The sequence below is a fragment of the Motacilla alba genome, chromosome 11 (assembly GCF_015832195.1).
Source record: "Motacilla alba alba isolate MOTALB_02 chromosome 11, Motacilla_alba_V1.0_pri, whole genome shotgun sequence".
In the NCBI taxonomy this organism is placed as follows: domain Eukaryota; kingdom Metazoa; phylum Chordata; class Aves; order Passeriformes; family Motacillidae; genus Motacilla; species Motacilla alba.
Genome location: NC_052026.1, coordinates 8,397,441 through 8,416,118, shown reverse-complemented (window position 1 = coordinate 8,416,118; position 18,678 = coordinate 8,397,441). Strand labels below are relative to the sequence as shown.

The following is an 18,678-nucleotide window of genomic DNA, read 5'->3' as shown; positions in this document are numbered from 1 at the left end:
AGAGTGTATTAGATTTGAGGCAGCAGTAGGAGGCTTTGTAAGATTATCTAGATACAAATATTTAATATTATGGCATTTTGCATTTATTACTCATATACTGCTTTAATTGAGCATAAAGGAGAGGCTGCTTTTTTGTGCTTTGGTGTGAATAATTTAATTCATATGTCATGCTCCTGTACTTACTTTGCTACAGGATGTGTTCCTATATTTTCTTAAAAATTAAGGTAGAACTCTGAAAAAAGCTCTCATTGCAATATTTGCACAATAAAACTGTTAAGTATGTGAACTTCAGGATAGAAACTACTTGCTGAGTGTTTCTGATGGTGCTGTCAGGGACATGATATTACTGAGTCAGTCCAGTGGTTTTAATTGCCTTTTCTCTGGTGAACTGTAAGCACTGTGGAAAGTGAAGGGGGAAGAATGCCTGCCTCTCCTATCTGACACTTGGAGGCCTGAGCAATGGTTGTGGATTTGCCATCAAGAAATAATGGAGGTAGTGGAGATGCTCTCCCCCCACACCACTCCCCTTTTGCCCTTCTGGCCCACGTTCCCCTTTCCAGACCCTCTTCCATATGAATGGCATCCTCTGCAAGGCTTGGGCTCAACAGCAAGAGATGAAGAAATTTCACCTTTACATCCCAAGGTCTGGGACTTTTTTTGTTTGCATCTGCTTTCTGTGTAGGTTTTTGTATTTACATTTCTTAGAGAGTTTCTTTGTGTTAATAGCCCTCTTCCTTCTCTGAGAGCAATAATCATTTTGTTCTCTGCAATGCAATTTTACGATCAAGCACTTCTGATCTTTTCAAACTTAGCTCTATTTTATATGTGTATTGTTAAAGAGTTCTTTATGCCCTCGGTGCTGTGGTGCTTAAGGAGCCCTTTGTGCTTTGTGTGTGGCCATTTTGTTTGTACCTCAGCCTCTTTCTAACCTGATTCTACCTCCTCTGCTCTTTGGTTGGGTGGAGGGCAGCTTGTAAGTGAAATTGTTAACACTCACTTGATGGGCTTACAGGGACCCCCGTAGATTCCAGATGATGATAGTTATGATGGGGACACAGCTCGGTGTAATAGCAGGTTTGAACCTATTAAGTTCTTGATCGTCTTGTTACTCTTGAAACTTTGCTGAAACTCTAAATTACCTATTAAAAAAGCATTTTTGCATTTAGTGTAGAAGACACAAAGCAGTTTATCATGCTGGGAAATACCAATCTGAGTTTTACAACGCATTTAGTGAGGAGATGTTTGGGTCTTACTGTGTGAGGCATACAATAGAAGTCTGGGGGGAGGAGAAGGGGGATGAAGACACATTGGTCTTAGTAAGAAGTGACCAAATCCACTTTATTCTTCATCTGTGGTGGAGTGTTAGGAAGACAGTGGGTCTATATTGATATGACAGGGATCTGGATGAATGGAAAGAATGGGCTACAGCCTCCAGGCCCTCCCTAAACTCTGCCCAGGATGTCTGATCGGAAATCTTTTCTCTCAGGTTTCCTGCATTAGGGGAGGAGGGAGTGGGTAGGGAGTTTTGTCAATGAAACACACAGCTAGGTACAGGTGATGGAGAGGTGTTGGGTGTGCAAATACAGATTTACCAGTCGGACAGCTCCTTAGCCATGGCCCTCCAATGGCTCCACTGTACTTGTCATTCTTCTTGGAAGTTCAGGGATTTTTAAAGAAAGGACCAAACTGTTTTTAATGGTGCCAGAGTGGGTGCCAGAGAGATTGCAGTTTAAAGCCACATGATTAAAAATAAGTTTCTTTAAAGCCCTGAATTCTGTTTATAAAAATAGATGTTGAACATACGGTACAACATAAAAATCCATGTGGTCCTGGAAAAAAAAAAAAGAAAGAAAAAAGTAGAAAGCACTTTAGCTTAAACCAGATGTGCGAAAGAGAGCTCCTAAACGTATTTTGTATTTTTTTTTATTTGTGTGTATGTGTTTGTGTATGTGGGAGATATTTTTGGTTCCTGCTAGGCTTCTTTGCAGCAAAGCCCCTTTCTAGAATTTACTTTCCTTTATTAGAGTTGCAGCTCGGCTTTGTGTGGGCCTCTGGGGGTTTTGGCCAGCCGTTGGCAATTTCTCTCAGACACCCAATTACCCCTGACGTCAATGCCGTCTCTCCCATCTCCCTTGGGTGCCCACATTTTTTCCTTTGTAACACTAATAGCTGACTAGCTAAGTGCCTGTTATTTCCTTGGCAGAAGATTTGATTGTGTTTTGGGCCGGATACTAAATCCAAAAACTATGTAAAAATGTCAATAGGTGAGTGCACATTGATTTCGGTTAGTCACAGTGATATTTGAGCCCCTTTGGGGGCTCTGTCTGGGGAAGTATTTTACAAGAAAGATAATATAACAGAAAATTACTGGAGCTGCACAGGTCTCTGGTGGATTTCTTAGGGGCCTGCTAAGTTTCTGTAGAATCAACAAATGCTTTATTAATCTAAATTTGCGGTTTTGTTCCTGCCTCTCTTCAGACGGCTCGGGCTCGCCGGAGGAGGCTCGGCGGGAGCGGGGCGGCCGGCGGCAGAGCCCGGCCCGGCCGGGGGCGGCGGGGAGGCCGGGGGCGGCCGCGGGCCCCTCCCCGCCCGGCCGGGGCTGCGCCGGCAGATAACGCGGGGGACGGAGGGGGTCCCTGCCAGCTGTGCGGGGCCGCCGCTGACTGGGAGCGGCTGATAAGAGCCCCGCGCGGGAGCCAGCCGGCAGCGCCGCTCCGCCAGCGCGCTGCGGGGCCGCGACTGGCAAAGAAACTTAAACACAACTGGTCCGGGGGCGGCGGGGAGGGCTGCGCTGGAAGATAATGGTAATTGATTGAATCAAAGTCGCAGAGCAGCCTTGTTTTTTCCTCGCAATTAATTTTTTTTTTTTCTAATTTTCAGACCGAAGTATCCGAAGAGCTCAGGTTGCACCGAGCACATGCTGCACTAAAAGATAATAAGCACATGCCCTCTTCAGCTTTTTGGGGGAAATTCAGGCCAAGAAAAGGCACAATTAAACAAAACACACCCCCTTAAAGTTACGAGCACACGGCTCCAAGCTCAGCAGAGCGTGCTCTTCAGGACAGGGAAAATCGATGGCTTTTTCAGGTCGCCAGGCTGTGTGTGCTGGCTACCGGGGACGAGCAGTCAGTTTTGCCCACAAAGCCAGCAGATAGTGACACCAGAGAAGGGAGTTATCAAGGGACTGAGTTGTGCAGTGTCCACACGTTGGGCATTTCTGTCGTCCTTCGTTCTCTCCTGCTCCCCACCACAACACCATACCCCACAGCTCAAGGTAAATGTAGAGGAAGACAGAGATTGATGCCATTTGTATTTTTTGTATTGGCTGCTTTGAAGGTTTAGTTTAGCCAGTTTGGATCTTTTTCACTAGCAACTTGCCAGCCAGAAATTTTTCTTCTCTTTTAAGGGGATTCCCCCCAGTACAGTGTTCAGGAATAGTTATATAGTTTGTGTGGTTTGAAAAAATAAAACCTTTTAGTCTTTGGCAATTGCATCTGCAAGCAGTAAAATCTTATGTCAGCACAGTGTGTGGAGTGCAGGATACCTAATAGCTAGTAAACCATTTAAAAAAGTCTTCTGCCTGATCAGGTATAGTGCTTAATGTATAGTGCTGTATCTTGCCCAGCACATAATTAGTATTGAAGGTGGAAAAGCCTCCCCTGTGGACCACGACACCACAGACCTAAACTGGTATTTTTTCCACACATTAGAGTTTTCTTTCTTTAGTGGAGGACATTTCTTTGCTTGTTTTAAAAATCATTCTCTAAGACTTAACAGAGTGTATTAGCGTATTGTGTATCTTTAATGAACCTTGAAAGCTCTAACAGTGTATTCTTCTTCCCATATAGGCACTGTGTAGGGTAGGCAGGCAAGCGGTATTGTAGTGCCAGAGAGATCAAACATTGGCTAGGAAAAAAAGACACCCAACCCTAACCTGGGAAATAAAAATTAACCAACCCACTTTTGCAGTGATCTTGTTGGATCCCATCCTGGAACAAGTGTATGTATGGATGGATGTGCTAGGAAAATGAATGGGCCTTATTGAGGTAAGACACTGTGGTTTATCTAATCATGAAGTTGGGATTTTCACTAGAGCTCTGTCATGTTTTCCTCAGAATAGCAACAAAAGATTTCTTTATGTGTGGGCCAGTTTCATGGGATTTCTCCCCAACTAGTGAAAGGGTGGAACATTTGCTGTCTGTTCGGGCAGGAGCAGGGTATCCTGATATCCTATCAAACAGACTAATAGGTCTCCTCTGCTGAAAGAGCTGGTAATCTGCCTTGTCATGACCACTGGTTATGAAAGGGACAAGTCAGCTGTGAAGAAAGATGACTTTCTTGAAGGAACCATGTAAAAACTTTGGCATAATGCCAGCACAACCACTGCTGATCAACTATGGCTCAGATTAGAGACTCCTTGTATGGAGAAAAAAAAGAGTTTTTTTTCTTTTTTTGTTATAGGCTTGAGAGCCTACTGGGTTACTGTTGCCAACCTCCCCTCTTTGACATTTCAGGTTTCAGTGTAATTAAACCCACAATTGTAATGTGGTCTTGTCTCTTTAGCCACTGTGGTATGACTGGCAGGTGATGCTGTCCTTGTCTACCTTAAATACAGTCAGATGTTTTTAGACTAGACCAGTACTTGGTAGCACCCCTTTCATCCTCCTCCCAGCCTGGCCAGTGTGCTCAGCTTGTGGATCTCAGAAGTGCTGACAGCAATGTGGAGAACAACTGCCAAAGCAAAAGTACCGTGAGGTCATTTGGATAGATAAAAGTGAGTAAAATTCATGGAGATAAGGTGCACCCACTCAGCACCTGCCCACCTCTGTGCTCCTCTATGCTAAGGCCCATTGCTGCCAGCCTGTGCTGGCGTTGAGCACTCTCTGGGCTGAGCCACCAGACCTGCCTGGGAGGGGTGTGGGGAAAGGACAAAACCAGCTTCTGCTGGAGAGATTAAAAAAATTTCCCCTGTGCTGATGCAGTACTGAGTTTTGGAGTGTGAGCCAGTCTGTAGGGCACTGGCAGTCACAGGCAGCTGGAGGAGCTGGCCTCTCGTGAACCAGCTCCTGAAATGAAAAGGGGGCAGGTTTGAACCTAAAACCGAAACAAAGAGCAGGGCTGGCTGTGCTCTCCCGGGCCGAGGCGCACTGGTGGCTGAAGGTTTTCCTGTGTTGTGTCACCTCCAGCGCGGTGTGTGGGGCACAGGCACAGCCGAGCCACCGCAGCGGGACGGACGCGCTGCGCTCCCCATGCTGAGCTGGGACCTGCTCTCCTGCCCCACCCGCGTGTCCCTGGGGTGCAGAGGGGCCGGGGGCTGCAGCAGGTGGTGAAGGGGAAGGTGAGGCCGGAGTCAGTGCTGGCGGTGGTGGGAAGCAGGTGGCTGGCACCGTGTCAGGGACACAGCCGGGCCGGTACCTCTGAGGACACGGAGGGAAGGAGGCTGTGGGACAGCCCGCAAATACCAGGGTGAGTTAAGATACCTTAAAGACACCTTCTCAGTAGTTTGCTGGGAAGCAGACTTGTGTGCTTGTTTTGCCACATCCTAGCTTTTAAATGTGCAGTGGGAGATACAGGACACATTTTGGGTGAATTCTCAAAGCAGTGAAGGTAGGAACGTAGTAACCGGGTAGCAGCTGCTGGGGAGGTGGCAGCAAGAGGGGAAATGTCAGCATGGAGGGAGCAGAAAAGGGAAGAATGGAGAGGGAAGCATCACCAAAATGGTTTCTATCCCTTTGTTAAGAACTTGGGACATTTTGTGAGTGAAACAACTCCTGGATCATTTCCTTTTCCCTACCTTTTCCCTACAGGCCATGCAGCCCAGGTCTTTTTCCATTCCTGGGTGTGTGTTACACCTATTACCAAAGTGTCACTAAGGTATTAGCATGATTTTCAGGTGAGTGCTCTGACAATGGGGTTGTTCTTGCCATATAATTCACAGAGCTTCACTCAAGTCACAGCAAGAACACTATATCTGCCTTGGAGAATAAGGAGGAAATTCACCAGGTTATTTAAAGTTGATTCTGTGGAAGCATGCAGGAATATATCCGAATTAAACTGTAAGGGAAATGATCACATTGGCAGCAGATTTAATCAGGTTTGTAGTTGCCTTAGGAGCTCACGTGAATCTTTAAAAATGTTTTAGAATTGTAAAACCTCAAGGTTTTGAGAAAACTTGTCACACAAAAATGATCAGCATGACTACGTGTGTCATACAGGACAAGTAGGCAAGTTCAGTAAGGCATCAGGTACTTTAGGTTGAGATAGCCATGTGAACACTGGAGCAGTGTGAATAGCCATTAAGAAGCATCAGAGTTCTGCTTTGTCTTTTAGTTGTATTTAAGTGTGCAGGAGACTTGTGAAATGGCACTTCCAGAGCTGAAAGAGCAAGGTTTAAGGAGTGTTAGCTGAGCAATAGTGCCTTTCTGAAGCACATTATCTTTAACTTTTCCCCCCTAATCTTTGAATGTGTGTTAAATTCACCTATGACATGTAATTTTGACAGTTTATGGGTTGGTTTTGGTTTTTGTTGTTGTTTTTTTGTTTTTTCCCCCAGATCTTTGTTGTGTGAGCAGCAGTCTCTCCATTGCCATGCATTGATGCTCTCTTTTATATTGCTTTGTATTACCCATTGTCCCTGGTCTTGGGTTTGCAGAGCTGGTGGACAAAACAGTTGGCAAGGAAAGTTAATGACTTCAGGAAGGGATAGACTTGTATGCTCTGACCATGGAGATGACAGAAATGTAGGAAGGATGAAAACAGGGTAAGCAAGGTCTTGAAATCGGGGAAGCTGACAGATTGTGTTCTAGAGGAAGGCTAGAGTAGCAGGACTGGAAATGGGGGCAGAGGATGTGAGTCAGGGTGGGAACTGCCAAGAGGAAGATGAGAAATGTCAAAAAAGAATGGGGTGAGAAGGAGGGGAATAGACTGGTAAAAGGTAGAGTGGATCTGGAAGCAGCAACTGCAGTGAAATACACAGGCTAAGACAGTTGACTCAGAAGACGTGGGAAATATAGGATGAAATCAACAACTTCAGCAGAGGATAATATCTTCCACTTTTAAAAAAGTTCAAAACTTAGTAGAAGGAAGAAATGCATCTACTTGATTTTACTTTCCTGTGCTTTTGGCCAGGCAGTTCTGCTTTCTTTTCCAACATTGATGGCTGTCTCATGATTTCCCTGAGACATTGTCATAGAAATAGACACAGAAAGCAAATGTCCTGCTTCTAGGAAGCATGGGCAGGTAGTGTCTTCTCTACCCAGTGAGAGATGGGCTTCCAGCCTGCCAGAGAAATTTTTTTGGTAAAGCGTCCTCAAAAAAAAAATTATTGAAAATGAATGGTGACTTTCTTCTGGTAGTAAAAGAAAAGACTTTGAGAAACACTTTATATAGAGGTGATCTCCGTATTTCCTTTCCAAACTAAATTACTCTGTGATTGAACATTCTGAGGAAAAAGAAAATGTGAAGTTTGAGTTTTGTTTCTGGTGCAGGTTGAAAAGGCTTAATGAGTAGTGCTCTCTTCTAGCAAAGTTAGATGAGAACCAGGTGATTGACTTCCACAGGCAAAATAAGAATTCCTCAATCCCAACAGCAAATGTTGCTTCAGTTCCTAGGTAAATAGCTCAATCAGCTCTGCAAGATGCCCTTCTCTTGGGTTAGAGTCAGCAACCACTTTAGGATGTCCCTCCCTTTGCAGGAATACCCATGGGTTTCCAGAAAGTGAGACAGGAAAAGGCACACATGCTCCTAGTGACGGCAGCTTGAGCTCATTACTCTGATTTTTAGATATGCTGGCATTGTCTCAACAGCCTGCATTCACATTTATGGCCTTTCCAGACCACTTATCTAGGAGAGAATGTGTGCTCAGCCTGCTCCAGTTCCATCTGAGCTTGAGCTCAGGGCCCAGACAAAATGCACCACGGCTTGGGCAGCACCAGCATTGGACTCTCAAAGATGTGAAGGCAAGACACAAAGTGGAGGTAGCTCTCCGTGCAGATATTTAACTTCTGGCCGTCCTGTTGGTGAGCCCACTGTCTCTTGATCTTGTCTGAACAAAGGCATCAAAAATAGCTGAACTATTAGGAAATTATTCCTTCCCATGAATGAGCATGTAAGTATTTTTTTTAATGAGATAAAATAAAGTTAGTCTTATTCTGCGCCATCCTTATTAGTTTGCACTCCAATTAATTCCTTCATATTAATTCATCTTGGAATGTTTGGGAAGATTTCTCAGCATCTACCAGTGCATTTTGTGGGACAGTCTATGGAAAGGACAGAACATTTGCTGAAGAGCCTTTACTGTATTTTCCCAATAGAATTCTCTACTCAGTGCTGAGGTTTCAAGAGGCTTTGAGTGAGCTGGTTGGAGCCTCCTTTTGAACCCATCATGGATGTTTCTTTGTATTTTATTTCCTTTAAAGATTATGCCCTTCCTTATGACAACCACCTTTTGCCAAATGTGTAAGGCACTCCAGTTCTTCCCAGCTTTTGCCCAATTTACCACCTTCCAAAAAGACTGCAGTGGCTGTATGACCACATGTCAGATTTTCCCCAGAGGGATCTCTGATTTCTTTTCAATCAGTTCATTTAATTGACCATGTTTATTTCCCTAGCCCTTGTGGCTCCCTGAGTGCAGCTATTCGTCAGAAGCTGGATCTTAAGCATCCTTTTCATGTTTTACCTGGAGAATTTCTTAAACCATCTCATCTGTTCTTGGCATTTGGGGCTAAGCCCAAAAGGGAAGCTCTCTCAATCAAAAGGCTATCTAAATGGATAATGTGACACTTTGAGACCTGTAACAAGAAGGCAAATGTCCCAGTCCCACTGCTGTGATCCCACCAGAGCCACGGTGGCTTTGAAGGCTTGTTTGGGCAAGGTTCCCACCGCGGATGTTTGCAAGACGGCTAACTGGAACTTGGTACACGTACCTAGCATACTGCTTAGATGTAGAGCCTAGGCATGATGCCCACTTTGGAAAGCAGCTTTGTAGTCTATATCTGCTTAATTTAGTCCTCAGCTGGCCTCCTGAGAACGGCTGTTTGCTGCATGTTAGTGTCCAAGAGCAGGAAGAGATGGAGGCAACTTTCATCAGAAAGAAGATGAAGTAACTTGGCACTCATTGGAATTTGGAGGCTGAATTGCCTCTTAAAAGATCATCCTTACTGCTTGTCTACAGTTTCCAAGCTGTAAATAGGATGGGAAGAAGGATGCCTTTGTATCCTGTGTTCCCCTTTTCTAGATGTTGTCTTGGTGATATGAGCTTCCTTCTTCAAAGTCTGTAAAATTGTGTTTGAATGCTTTGCATGCTCTAGTTTGGCACACAGCATAAACCCAAGCAAACTGACCTGAGACAGGAAGGCATTTTCCTCTTCAGTGACTTCTATCTGTGTCCACTGCTCGCATCTATATTAGCAAATACAATTTCTTGGGAACATCCCAGGGCTTTTCTTTTACGGAATATTTTTAATAGAGCAAAGCACTGTTGCTTCCTAGAAAGTTCGGTCAGTTTCTTCCCGATCAGTTTTTCAATCTGTGTTTTATTGCTTCCTTATAACATGTTTTATTCTGTCTTTTTAAAAATAAACATTCAGGGGTTGGACTAGATGATCTCCAGAGGTCCCTTCCAACCCTGGCTATTCTGTGATTCTGTGAAACATAAGTCAGGAGTAATTAGAGAGAAATGTACCACATTTGAAGTATAACTAGAAGGAAGTAAATGGTATAATGTGTCACTACAGTCAATGGCCAAATATCTGAATTTTAATCTTGAGAGTTAAATAAAAAGAGATCATTTAAAATACCTTGACATTCCCTTAATGATCCATGATATGTAAATCTGAACATTTGACTTCATTGCAATAACACAGCTAGTTTGAATTTTTATTATTTTTAAGCCCACAGCCAGCAGGCTGGAGTAAGTTATTTGCAGCGTATTTTTAAAGTCCATATCGAAATATTAGCCATAACTGTCTGCTGTGTATAAAAAAAGGGGGGGGGGTGTGTGTGTATGTTTGAAGTTTAATCATGCTTCTACTTATGCTCAGTCCCAGAGCAATCCTTTTTTCTGCTGCTGAGCTCAAACAGCTAGTAGCCAGGTTTGATCTGCTGCCCCATGGAGCAGTGCCCTATGTGAATTTGAAGTTTTCTCAACCCGGGAGGCCGGCAAATAAAGACTAGCCTCAGGTAGCCAGAGCTCTCCTTCCCAAAGCAGCTCCTGGGGCGCTGCCTGGAGCAGTCCTCCTGAAATTGTTTCAGGCAATTGCTACAGACTATCTGTACTACTGCCCCTCTTACCCCTCCTTCCCTCTCCTCCTCCCGGCATAAGGGGAGGAGTTTTGGAGTCCAGGAGTCCTATTTGACTTTAATAAAATGAAGAAAAAAAAATTAAAAAATAAAAAGCAGAGCAGTTTGTAGGGAACTGGCACAGACTGTGGAAACAGGAGCCACAGCAAGACAAAACCCAGTGGCCTTCAAAACTTTTTTCTCTTCTTTCTCACCACATGACTTGAAGGATGTGGACAGTAATTAAAGGACCCCCTAGCTCTTCATTTTCTGTGCCTGGTCCTTTGATCTGGTTCGTGTCGGGTAGCTATTTTCATTGTTCCTGTCTTTTCTTTTATTCTCACCCAGCCCCTTTGATGTGAGCAATGATGATCTTTAATTCCAAAATAGGAGATGGGCAGGATAGCAGTACTGGCCTTATATAATGCATCTTTCACATCTTATTTTTAAACTTGAGCATAATAGGTGTAAGTCAGAGCCTGGGGAGCATTAACCCTTTCCATGCAGAGGAACTGCTGAGGAGATTAGGAACCTATCACTTTTGGTAACGTCAGTCAGGCTAATTTTCTGTAGATGCCTACAGATGCATTTGTGAAAAAGATTATTATTATTATTATTATTTTCCTGCAAATATGATGGATCTCAAAATATAATCTGGAGGGAGTTTGTCCTAATTGTTCCCATGTGGGAAAAATGTGCTGAGAAAGAACAGTAAAGCTAATGCAGTTATTCTGACTGGCTTCACTTGGCAGCACAGTGGGAGTGAAGCATACTGTTTATTAGTGTATGTTAATAAACTATAAGGGACAAGCTGCAGGTGGCGGTTTATAAACTGTTAGCTCAGGTAAGATAGATGACAATATGGAAGTTATTAGTAACATTAGCAGGAGAGAAGGGCTGAAGGTTCTTGATGGTGTCTTGAAATCACGGAAGCCTGGCATGTCTCTGTGTGCTCCCTCTTCCTCACGGGACACGGGACACGCAAACCGAGTAGCTGCACTGCAGCCAGGGTGGGTGCACTGGGGCTGGAGCAGCATCGGATGTGGCACGAGCAGGAACCCCTCTGCCAGCCACCGGGGGGACACCCCCTGCCAGGCTGCATGGGGTGGCACATGTGACACCCCCGTGCCGTGCTTTGGAAGGTGGTACACAGGGCCCACCGTGCCGTGCTTTGGGGGATGGCAGGGGATGGCACACAGGGCCCCCCGTGCCGTGCTTTGGAAGGTGGCACATGTGACATCCCTGTGCCGTGCTTTGGAGGGTGGCACAGGCGTGGAAGGCAGCCCCATGGCCCCGTGCCCCCGCAGCGGGGGAGCCCCCCGTGCGCCCCGCCGCAGCCCCAGGGAGGCAGGTGGTGCTGGCGGAGCCCCTGGCCGCGGTGTCCCCGGGGAGCTCCGCATTACCGCGGTCCCCATCTGCCTCGGCGGCACCTCCTCCCTGCGGGCCCCAGCAACAATGGCTCTGCTGCTGCTGCTGCGCCCTGCCCGAGCCGGCCCGGTGACATTTGCAGGGTTCAGCCGTCACGGCACAATCCGCTCGGGAAATGCAGCTGTAATTGTAAATAGGGAGCCCAGAATTTTCAAACTTCAGCTCTCGAGGCACCCGCGGCATGGAGGGGGAGCTCAGCTTTCCCCAGTGCCTTTTATTTTAGCAGCATTTGTGACTATCTGAAAATTCAAAAAACTATAGGTCTGCTGCTAAGCCACTTAAACATTAATGTTTGAACATCTTGTCAGTGGTTTTGGTGTTCAGAAGAAGACCTGAACAGGCACAAATTAAAAATAAAATCAAACATTTTCCTGGTAGAATTAATTAGAGGCAAAATATAGCAAATTGTCAGTAAGAAGTAACAAAGAAGCAGTGAGGATAACGAAGATTAAGTGCGGTAATGGACAGAGGCAGCTTGATGAGTCTGACTATATTTTGGTTTAAAGCCTACCTTTTTCTTTTCATTCACAAAATATATCTGCATAAGCGGCTTTGTGTCTGAAACAATATTAGATGTGGATTTATGCCTTCATGACACCTGCTCTTTTAGGGACATAAAATGTGCATTACATTTGTGTAGTTCTTAAAATAACAGCTGTTAATTAGATAACTTTCAGGGCGATTCTTATTATACATTATGGTCCTGGATCAGCAAAGTAGTTCAGCAGATGCCCAACTGGAGCACGTGATGGGACACGTAGGCTTTTCAGCCTGCACTTGCTTAAACCTGAGCACATGCTTAAATAGTTTGCTGAATAGGGGCCAAGACCAGATGTAGTGAATACCTAAAATTAACTTTGTTAAATGCCTTACAATATGCCACTTGTTTCCATGTGCTTTTAAATTTCCCACTTGAACGTTATTTGGGCTGAACTTCTGTGTGTTTGTCCTTGTCTGTAGAGCTCTTTTTTTAAAAAAAAATTGTTTAAATGCATTTGGTTTCCTCAGAATATTTTTGTTAGGCATGAAGGAGGAAAAATTCTCTTCCAGTTCTTCCAGCACAGTTGGTCTTCAGTGCCAGTGGTTTTGTAGCTGGAGTGCTTTAAGGAAATAAGGGAAGGAAAGGTTGTAGAAAGGAATATTTCACTGGAACAGCTTCTAGCATTGGAAAAAGTAGACACACTTCTGAGGCCTGGCAAAGGGATGTGGAACCTGTAATCTTGTCCACTTTTTCCAGCTATATCAGCTAATCTAATAATAGAAGCTTTTAGGGCGATGTAATTTCTTTTTTTAGACAGAGAAAACAAACATTGAAATTGCAAAGGGGAAAGTTGGTACCAATACATTCCTCAATGAGTACTAGGGCCCTTTCTTCACTTGGAAAGGAAAAAAAATCCCTCTTTCTAAAGCAACCCTGTTTTAAGGGCTCAAGCACGCCCAGATAGCCTCTAGTTAGGTTTCAGCAGTCTAATGAAGCCTGCCTTTTTTGTGATTTCACTGCACATACTCCCTGCCTGCCTTGATTGGCAGCTGGGTAGCAGACCTCTGCAGCTGTGACAATTTGCCTGAGGGAGACTGTAAGTGTCTCATTGAAACTTGCATTGTAAAATCCTCCAAAATGCCTCCCATAATATTAGGCACAGGAGAAAAACACAGGTGTGAAAAACTTTCACAGATCCCATGAGTTCAATGTCTCTTGGCAGCTTTGGTGCATTCAGCGTTATAATATAAATTTTAAACTTGCTCTCGCAAAGCAGAAGTTGCTCCGTCTTCTGTCACAAGAAGTGGTGAAACCGGCAGCGCCTGTGCCGCGCTCGCCTTTCCAGGGCGATGAGGATTGGTTATCCATGGGTGAAACCTGTCCACCTGCTGTGACTCGGAGCCTGTTCCAGCACAGAGAGGACACAGGTGTCCCTGCAGGTGTCCCCACTGCTGGGGCTCCTCGCTGGCACGGCAGAGTTTTAGGAGCTCCTGTTTTCTGAGTGAAGGCATGGTCTCATCCTGTCCAAAAATGAGCGCTCATTGATTGATTCTGCTTCCAGTGAAGGAGGGATTTGAAAACCTAAGAGGTGTCTCCATGAAATCAACCTTCCTATATGTATGTACAATTATTTTCTCTTCAACTGCTTAAGTAGCTTACCATACTCCTCACTGGCACATAGGTGAGATTCAGCATTGCCAGCATGACTGGAAGGTGGATCTTGGCTTCTGATCCCTTTGCTGGTGTGTTTGTTCCCAACTGCTTGCCTGTGTATTACAGCAAATTTGCTTCTTATATTTGCCATAAAGAAATCTCAATATGACTGCAGCCTTAAGATCTGGCACTTCAACAGTCTCACTAGGTTCAACACAATATTCAGGAATTAAAGTTCTGAAGAAATGCAAGCAGCTAAATTTAGACTTAAGAAACGTGCCTGATTTGAGTGAGCTGATGCTGATACATGGAAGTTTCCCTGCAAGCCAGCCAGGCTTTATTTGTTGCTTAAAGGAAGGAGATTTTAGTTAAGTTGGAACATTTGATTTGCTTTCTTGAATTGTTTTTGATTAGTGACTGAGTGCAAGGTTAAGCTTTAATAACATATCCCTTGTAATAAAATCATGCTGGTGAGTGATGTATGTGGCTAAAAAGATTTAGGTACACTAGTCTGTTAAACTAATACAATTTGGAAATGCTCTGGAAATAAGCGCATACAATAAGAACCAAAGGCAAATTTAAAGTTTTATTAACTCTTTCTGGAGCTAAGATTTTTGTAACCAAACTGGCCTGTTCTGGCAAGCTGAGTGAACAAGGTAGCATGGCTGCAGTCTTGGTGAAAGAGAAACTGTTTTGAATTTAGTAACGAAAAGTGTTTAATGCATCACTGAGTTTCTGCTGCAGTGAACTAGTGACAGATCCAGTGACTAATCAAAGCTGAAAATAACAAGTCTCAAATTCAAACGACATTCAAAAGTTTCATGAGAGACTCTCAGTACTTTCCACCTTCTCTTCTGAACTACAAACTTTGGTCAGTTCAAGACAAATCAATGATGCTGTAATGTGTAGGTTTTGTGAGTTGGTAGTTGCAGTAGGGCTGAGGTTTTAGTTTCAGATTTTTATCAGGGTTTTCTGCTCTTGGTGCTTTCCATAGACTGTCCTAAGAGCCACAAAACTTGTGCTGATGTATAGTGATTCAATGTACTGTAAACTACACAAGAGGGTTCAGTTTCACGGCTGTGTGAAACTTTTGTGTAAATGTTTTTAGTGGTGTCAATTGAGAAGCTGAACTCAAAGTTCAGTTGAGCATTAGGGGTATCAATTGAAAGCTCAATTTGAGTTACTTGCTTGTTGAGGCTGGTTCATTTCAAGAACATTTTAAGAACATTTTAAACAAACATACAAGAACATTTTAAACAAACTTTGTGAAGCAGTGCAGTATTATGTTTCTTATTTCATGGATGGGGAAACTGAGGCACAAAGCTACCGAGTTTCTTACCTTTCTAATGCAGTTGGGAATGTTAACAGAATGTGGAGCCTCCAGACAGTGCTGCTGATGTGTTATTGACTGTTGTGTGCTGCTCCTTGTCTAGCAGGGGAGTCTAGTTTCTCAAAGGGAAGGGGTTTTGTCTCATCATTGAGGAAGGAAATGGATTTAAATGTCAAAGGTTTGGAAAGCCATTGTCTTCCCTTTTATGGCAGTGAACATGTCATGCTCCTCTGCTTACCAAATAAATGAAACTATAAAGGAAATGGTAGTTTCGGAAAAAAAACCCCAGCACTGTAATCCAGAGCATCTGTTTTCTACTGTATTTTTTCCCCTGGTTTCTTTTTATAATTTACATCCAAAGCATGAAGTGACAGAATTTGGCAGACTCGGATCTGTACAGTAGAGCTTAATGGTTTTTTAGCAGGGAATAAATAAAGCCCCTCAAGCCTGCTTAGTTCTCACCCATGCACGTGAGCAGGGAGTGGGGGAAGGAGTGTTGTATTTTTCTTGGAAAAAGACCTTTTCGGTTTCTCCTAATCTGGCACCTGGAGGTCCAGCTGTGCTGGCTTGAGGCTGTGCGTAGCCTTGTGCATGGGAAGGATGATGGACAGGCCGCTGTAGAAGTTGAAATGTTTCACGTCTCTACAGGCAATATGTATAGCTATATTTGTGAATAGTGGCAGGGCGCAGTTGGAGGTGGAATTACTCTTCAAACAATGATTTGCCAATAGTGCTACAGTCTGGGCTGGTGTCTGTTGCGATTTGTGGGGAGGGCCAGCACCGCGTGGATTTTCCAGCTTTGCTTGCTCGAGCTACAGCAGCCATGGAGCCTCTGTGCCTGCCATCATTGCTTCCTGTCTCCATGAGCTGATTGTAAATTATTTTTCCTGGTTTGAGCTCTGCACATGGCCTGGAAATGTGTCACTCTGGTTATGTTTGGCTTGGTCTCCTGCTAATTCATACCAGTTTCTACTTCACTATATTTCCATTGGCTTAATTCAATGGCAGGATTTCTAATTTACTTGGGTATAAGTAGGAATATTGGGTTCATTACTGCTAATAGTTTAGTAATCTTGATTTATTTTTGTTCTTCAGTCACACAAATGCCAAGGTTAACTTGCTCTTAAACACTTGATTTTCTAGGACATAAAATTATTCCATATTTAAAGACTAAAATAGAGGACAGTTTTATTCTACAGAGTGGTCTAGGTTGGAGGATGGTGGGTTTTGTTTGTTTGGATTACAGAACTTAAAAAATGCTGGGTTAGTATTTGAGAACTGAGAGATTTAATTTGCCCTCACTGGTACTCTTGGATCCTCTGGATTCCTCAGCTGTGGACTGGGAGCTGATATGCAGTGGCACATACTTGGCCCAAATTGTTTCCAGTGCCCCTAGTAATAAGTGATTTTAATGGAGAACTTTTCACAGCAGAGGACTTAGAGATATAGTCTGTGCTTTAATAAAGATGCTATGTCTCCACAGTGTGCATTAGTCAGTGAGTTAAACAAGCATCAACATTAAAACAGACATTATCCCCTGCAGTGTATTTTCTTAGTGCTTTGTCCATTACAGCTCTCAAATGGTGAGGTTTCTAGTCCTTCCTGTTGGAAACAGCTCTTTTCTAACATTTATTGCAGGTATTTTCCTAGTGTCTAGCATAAAATTGTGCTTTCTTCTCTCCTCCTGCCCTCCCCAAATGCTCAGTGGAATGCAGTGATGGTGTTTACCGTGCATGAACCCCTTGGAAGCAGTTCCTGCACCTTCCCTAGCTGTTCTTTAACAAAGATACATATAATCAGACCTTTTAACCTTTCCTCATAAATCAGTCCATCCAGCCCATTAATCACTTCTGTTGCCTTCTTCTGAATTCTCTCCAATTTGTCATCATCCTGTGGCTGGGGACAGCTTGGTGACCGCAGCCGTGCACGGAGGTTCAGTACCAGCCCACTGCACCCAGAGATCAGGATTTATTTATTTTGTCCCTCTTTCCTTTTGCTTCATTCCCAGTCAGAATATATCTCCTACCCACTCTGCATAATCACTTCTTTAAAACATTTATGGAGATAATTTGCAGTCTTAGACCCTCTGTCGTTCTCTGATACCGAGTTAGCAGAGATTGATAGGGCAAAGGATTGAACGTGACACTTTGTGTCTCTCCCTCCCTTCCTTCCCTTATTCCCCACCCCAAAATAAACTACACAACTCTTCATTTGGTGCATATGGTCATATTGAATGTGAGGAAAGAGGTAGCATTAGAGAGGAAAAAAAGATGCTGAAAATATAATTGCCTAATTGTGAATCCTAAGTAGTGCAGGCAGCAGGGGCGGCCCTGACTGGAAGAAATCAGAGGGTCACTAATTCATACTGCCAACATCCTAATTAGCTGTGCAAATGTAATGTTTATATTGTTGGGGATGGATTACAATATCCATTGTAGAATGGAAAGAAATAAATGAATTGTGTCAGTGGAGCTATGTAGAAAACACTCCTGCCACCCCATTAAACCATGAGAAGTAGCTTAGCTACTAAAAAAAGTTTGTTTTCAGGCTGATGCGCAAGTCTAATTGGGTTTCCAAAGAAAGGAACATGTTTTAATTATTAATTAGAAATCAGAGGAGTAAAAGAGTGGAAATCTGCTTCAGCTGGAGGTTTTGCTCAATGCTGGATTTCTCCTTAATAAGCTGAAACATTCCAGGCCTGCCTTAGTTAGCGGTTGGGTGCAGTGGCTTTACTCGGGGGGTAGACATCTTAATGCTCATGTAATTATCATGTAATTATTTTGTAATGTGGGATCAAATTTTTGCATAGATGGCATTCTTTCACTGAACTTGAAAAATAAAAAAAGTTGTGTTCATTAATGCAGTGATTCAGTCATTTTGGTCTAAGAAGCAGGGTTCCCTCCTCCCCTCCCTATCTCTTTAAGACACAAATATTTTGAAACAGTTTTAGAGATGGTGACCTCAAGATGAATAGAATTATTTAATTTAGATTTTGTTGAATATTTATCAGATTTCTTGTTGGTAATACTGCCTTTCAACAGAAGTGTCAAGTGGGTTGCAATTATCATCAAAGCTGATAGGTACACATAAGCAATGATCCTGTCTGCTATCACAGGGTGTGCAGGTTCATAAAGGGGAATTCTTGTGGAAGTCGCTTTCTCCCTATGAATTTTCCTCCCTGTTGCCATTGAACTTCTGGAATCAAAGTTATTAAAGACTGATAGACTTTGTCAGAAGATGTTAAGTGGATTATAGGCCATCATAATAAATATTCCCTGTGGAGAGACAGGGTATGTTCTCATAAGCAGAGAGTATGGAGCTGCCTCTTTTGACTTGTGCTTTCTAGTGCCTAGAAGTACTCTTGAGCAGAGTTCTGCTCTGTTTACAACTGCACACAGCTTGTCTGTACAGATGAAAATGTTATTGGGCCAGTGCTGTAGCTCTTGTGGCTGGAAATCACTGGCAGCCTGGATCCAAGCTGAATCACAGGTTAAACCTGACAAGTTAA

At 43.6% G+C, this 18,678-nt stretch overlaps 1 protein-coding gene across 10 annotated transcripts in view; it reads left to right on the top strand.

Moving 5' to 3' along the window:
- Window positions 1-18,678, top strand: part of ZNF423 (zinc finger protein 423) — a 281,287-nt gene that overhangs the window by 144,438 nt on the left and 118,171 nt on the right. The window contains exons 1-2 of one of the 10 annotated variants that reach the window (XM_038148037.1): window positions 2,827-3,274; window positions 3,970-4,046. The exons of 8 other annotated variants lie outside the window; for them this stretch is intronic. The gene's annotated coding sequence lies outside the window, so the exon portion shown is untranslated. Of the gene's footprint in view, window positions 1-2,826; window positions 3,275-3,969; window positions 4,047-4,725; window positions 5,467-18,678 lie in introns of those variants that run through there. One more of the 10 variants, XM_038148035.1, reaches the window with a different exon arrangement.